The sequence below is a fragment of the Phodopus roborovskii genome, unplaced genomic scaffold (genome assembly GCF_943737965.1).
Source record: "Phodopus roborovskii unplaced genomic scaffold, PHOROB, whole genome shotgun sequence".
NCBI classification, from domain to species: Eukaryota; Metazoa; Chordata; class Mammalia; order Rodentia; family Cricetidae; genus Phodopus; species Phodopus roborovskii.
Window position 1 is genome coordinate 31,116,340 of NW_026126541.1, and position 5,650 is coordinate 31,121,989.

Genomic DNA, 5,650 nt, shown 5'->3' on the forward strand with positions numbered 1-5,650 from the left:
ATCAGAGGGCCTATTCATTTTAAGTCCCAACAGACCTACCAGTCTTACTGTCCAGCAGCACTACACATTGTAGGGCTTTTAAGTTGGAAGAAGATAGCTCATTGTACTTTTAATTTGCATTTCCATAATTACCAGTGAAGTTGAACACCTTTTCTTAAGTTTATTGAATTTTGCTTTTCTTCTCCAGATTGCTTATTAGTTTACAAGCCCATTTTTTCTATAAAGGTGTTTGTCTTTCTCATATCAATTTGTAGGAGCTCTTTGTAGATTATAGATACATAGCCTTGATTTATTGTACATATTGCAGATATTCTGTTAGTTACCTCTCCTTCTAACTTCACAGTAGCTTCCATCATTTCAAAGATATATATATATATATATATATATATATATATATATATATTTTTTTTTTTTTTTAAGGAGATGACGTCTGTCAACTATCTCCTTAATGGTTGAATGGTTACTTAGCATGGCTTCCAGGATGCTAGAGCACTTGACCAAAGATACTCAATTCTGAGTCTGAATACTCTTGAACTGGGCATGTTGGGTATTTGGGAAAGTAAAGTGCTTCTCCTCTACTCTCACTGTACAGTAACCAGCACAGATGTCTTTGATGACTTCAAAGAGTGTAGACATCTCTCCATGGAACATCCATTCTGTAACAGATACCCACTGGATGTCCTCTAATCCAATTCACCGCTGCTACTCTCTACCTTCGTATCATCAATCCAACAGGCCAATGACTCAGTCTCTAAGACCCTGCCTGCTTACTCTTGATGACAATTCCAAACCTCAGGTTTTTTATCTGCATAGATATACCAGCTCCAAAGAGAGATTCTCACAAACTCTTCATCAAGTTTCATTGATGTACTAGACTGTCTCACAGAAGTCAAGGGAACACATTTATACGAGATACGGGGAAATCTAGAGCTCTAGTCCAGTTGTTAGAGTGCACACATAGTGCTCTGACAGGTTCAATTCCCAGCCCTGCATAAATAAGATATGCTGGCACATGTTGGAAATCCTAGCACTTGGGAGGTAGAAGCAAAGGGGGTTCAAAATCATCCTCTGAATGTCAAGGACAGCCTGGGCTACCTACATGACATCCTGTCTCGAAGCAGAAATGAAAACAAAATCCTGAAAGTGCAGATAAAGACATTAATAGGGAGAAGTGTTCAGGGAGGGGCTTGGAGCATCCATGGCCTCCAGGGGACCTCAACATTATCAGCTATGCAGAAGCCCTTTATGTTTTAATGGGTATGGGTATGGGTAATCACATCTCCTATCCCTAGAGGCTGGGGAGTAGGGCTGAAAAGACTCTTTAATTTTGTTTAGGTCTTTTAGGGACTCATCCAAAAGCTATCCAGGGGCTCTCAGCCATCAGTCAATCCATTAGCATATAGAAAGATGCCATCATTTTGGAGATTTCAAGGATGTCTGGGGTTGCATGCTAGGAAATACGACAAATACCAAATATATGTGTTTCACAATATCACATCTGTGTTTTATTTTTCTCCTCTCATATTAATGGGCTATTCTTTTGCTCAAGAAAACAAAATCCTATGCTTCAAATAAAACCCAGATCCAGAATATCTGTTTGTTCACTCCAGCTGAAAACAAGAAAGAATGGAAGCTTCTTGTCTCAAATCAGACAGCCGAGTCAGCACACACATGGAATTCTTCTCTGAATATGAAAGTTTGAACAAGGAAAGATGAATAGACCATGTGAGTGAAGTGTTGCAACAGGTCCGTTTCTTTAAAAGCAAGCTTTTTATACTGCATGTCCTGCGGTGACTCTCCCAGTGGGCAGCCATTTAGAAGCTGTCAGTCTATAAGTGAAACATTTTCATTTCTTTTTCCACTTGCTGGATACTTTTAAGAAAGAGGGGTTTACATTGCTGATATTAAAGAATAATCATACAAATACAGGAAAAACAAAAAAACAAAAAAACCTCTTAGGCTTACGTGGGGAAGTCCAAAAAAGCAAGAGAAATGGAAAAATATGCATGTGGGGTGGATGGGTGTGGGAAGTCTGACATGTGATCAGATAGCGGGACCTTGAGATCCAAACAGACAACACAGAGGCCACCCCAGGATAAAGGGGCCCTAAAATTGTATGAAGTCAGATTTTTAACCTTAAAATGTCCGAGCACCATTTTTAAAGCAAGCAAGCAAGCAAGCAAAGTATCCCCGATTGAGGACATGAGTGACGGGTACACACCCTTTCCAAGCACACACATGCATAGTACCCGGTTGCCTCCATGGACACACTTGACATGGAACATGAGGTGTTGAGTGTTGTTAGGATGTCATGATCTCCTGTCACACACAGTGCTGTATTGGGAAACAGACAGTAATGGCCAGGGACAAACCTTGCATAAGGTACTGCCTGAGACAGAACTGGCGGCGTAGTTTCTAGACATCTGACTTTAGCCTTTAGTGGCATTTATACATAAATAGGCATAAAAAAACAAAAAGCAACAAACAAACAAAAAAAAAGAAAAAAAAAAAAAAAAAAAAAAAAAACCATCTGCACACTGAAGCCCAGGAAGACGGCACTTGCAGAGCAGACCCGGTGACGAGCAGTGGAGCTGTGTGTCTCTTCTCTCAGGCCCTCGCTCCCTAGGCAGAGATGGGGCCTCTAGTGGAAACACCTGGCTGTCTACATTTACACTGATGCCTTGGGGGTGTAGAGACTCATTAACAAAAAAATATCCTCTATTGAAACCTTAAAAATGATGCACACCAATTGTAATTATTTAGGTTATACGTGTTTCTAATGTAGCAGCAGAGGATGTTTGTAGAAAAAACATACTTTTAAGAAAATAGCTGAAAAAAATCTGAAGTATAAAAAGTTTAAAAACTATATCTTAAGAAAAAATATATAAAATTTAATTTTAGGAAGTTCACCTACCTAATTTAAAATAGACTAGACACAACTGTGTCACACCATCCTCCACAGTAATCCCACAAACAGGAAAATGAACCCAGGGCCCAAAACCTTCAGAGAGCTCAGTTCCGGGCAATGGCTTGCTCTGTCCTCAGCGGTATAGTCCCAGGGTATGTTCATAGTGAGACAGAGAGGCTCCCTGGCTTTGGGACAAGTGCTTGTCTGTCCCTGGATCGTGGTACAGGTGCACTCCGTGGTGCGGCCTTGTCCTTGACCCACCAGGGGCCTCCTGTCAGGTCTCCACCAGAATCTCTACTACATGGTCCAGCTCAGCCAGGTCAGACTTGCAGGTAGAGCTGGTAGGGGTGGGGAGGTGGGGGGGGAGTGGGGGGACGGGAGGTGGGGGGGGCGGCAGCAGCAAAGCTCTTGGGGCCACTGCAGAGCTTGGTCCCACTCATCATTCCTGTCAGCACGGTGTCCAGGTCATAGTAGGAACCGTCTGTGTCTGAGAAAAGTTGCTCCACTGAACTGGGGGTTTTGTTCTCCAGGGTCTCAAATATCTGGTGACTGACTTCTGATAGCTTCCCCGGTTTTCTTGTGGGTTGTCCATCTCCCAGAGGCTGCTCTGAGGGCTCCTTTGCCTCTGTGCTGAGCTGACTATGCAGAGCTCAGCTTTGCAGTGGACCATCTTCCAGTACAGGAGTGCGGTGCTCCCAGTCAGCTGTCCTGGCTGTACGGCACAGGATCTCTGTGGAGATCAGGCGGTCAATTGGTACCCGTTCTACATTCTTGGGTGCCATCATGCCACACACCATCCTGGCTCGTTACCTCCTGGATCTGACGGACTGTGTTGGCAATAAGGACTGAGAGGCAGAGGTTGGGCTCCACTAGCATGTGGCAGAGCTGGCTCTTGACCAGAGACATGGCCAGGAGTGACTGCGGCTGCAGGCTATAGGAAGGGATGGTGCCAAAACCCTCTACTCCTTCCTCCTGATCACCGTATTTCCTCTTCAGCCCTTTAGCAAACATGGCGTCCTGCTCCCGCAAGGCAGGCCAGCTCCCACAAAGGGTCGTCCAACATTATCATTTTGTATTGTTCTTGTAAATCATGGAGCCAAATCATGCCAATAATAGATAACTTTTCAAAGTTCACTCAGGTGATAAATGGCAAATCAGGACTGGAACCCCAGGTATTCTGGTACCAACTCAGCTCTTTCATGATCTGTAATGTGTTCATAGAGTCAAGGGGTGTGATCATTCATGTGTGGTGGTATGTACATCATGCATCATGTATGATGCGTGCATGAATGTGTGTGGGGAGGTGTGGGTGTGGGTGGGTGCGTGTGCACACACTTCTTGGTCTCTATATTTGAGTCTCTGTGTCTGTGTGTGTTTGTGTGTATGTTTGTATGTTTCTGTTTCTCTGCGTGTGTGTTTTCCTCTGTGCATGAGTATTCACATGTTCTTGTGTTATGGGCTTCTGTATTTTTCTGTAAGTATACACAAATGAATCTAGAAAGAGAAGGGCAGACATCAGTGGGACAAAGTGTGCAGTGATTGTGAAGGCGAGTGGCAAGGTAGACATAGATATACTTGCCTAAAAACAATTATGATTTTTATGTAAAAAAATGATCACTTTTTTTTTATTTTAGCCAACATATTTAGGGAATGAGCCTCCTAGTTCAAAGCTTGGCCACCATTCTTTGATTTCCTTGTATATGTCTCCCAATATCCCTCAAGCATTCCAGATGAAATGTGTTCTCAGTTGAGCAAGGCTGAAAATTTAGAAATGGAAACTAATTTATATTTACAAATAAAGGCAAATCTGGAGGAGCCAATTAACTAGTAAGCTAAGTTTTCTGTTGTGTGGGGGCATAACCGAGCTTATTCATTCCATTGGGGTATACAAGACTATATTGCTAATATGTATTTGACATGGTCAGTTTGGGTGCCATGATCCCACTTGGTTACAGGGGAAATACAGTGTGTCTGATGTTAGAATTGGGGGAAAAGCATAGGCTTGCTGGTCACCCATCTGCAGAAAAAGAGGTCATGTCAAGGGATTACCCAGAGGGCCAGCAAATCCCAACCATGTCTGCATGTGAGGTTATCCCATGGAGCTTTGCCATCTACAGAGAATGAGGATGGGTGGGCAAGACGGAGCCAGGGAGGAAGAACAGAGCATGCGCTTCCCATGTGCCATCTCAAGGCCTTGCCTTGTCTCATGGTCCCTGCCCTTCAGGACAGACTGATTTTAAAACCTTTGTCCGCACTCAGGTAATGTCCCATCTTAGACTCCCTACATTCTTATAGTGGATCTGGTTCCTCTCTTTGGGACTTTGAAATCTGTCTGTCCATGCTGTTGTTAACACAGTTAATCCTCTAGCATGAGCTTCAGATGTGTCACAGCAGTCCTAGGATGGTTCACAACTTGATAACAACAGTCAGCTGTCATTCAGCCCATTCTGTCTCCCTGGTGCTGTCTGAGGCTTTACAATATGAGCACATTTAGTGTGACCATTGCCACCCCCACTTTACAGGTGAAGGGGAAAAAGTACAGGATAATATAACTAGGTTACCAAGCGTATGCCTGTTGCTCGAGTTCTCTCGGCTGATGAGTGACTGAGTTGGCATAGATTTTATGCTGTCTGGCTTCCAGCACATGCTCCCACTAATAAATGTAATATCTATGTCAGGCTCAGAAACATCAGTTAAGTGAAAAGACAATTGGCTTATGTCATGCTGACAATGATCTCTCAA

At 43.4% G+C, this 5,650-nt stretch overlaps 1 pseudogene; it reads right to left on the reverse strand.

Annotated features, from left to right (window-relative positions):
* Positions 1–3,179: 3,179 nt before the first annotated feature.
* On the reverse strand, positions 3,180–3,919 carry LOC127233372 (cell division cycle-associated protein 4-like; annotated as a pseudogene).
* Positions 3,920–5,650: the final 1,731 nt, after the last annotated feature.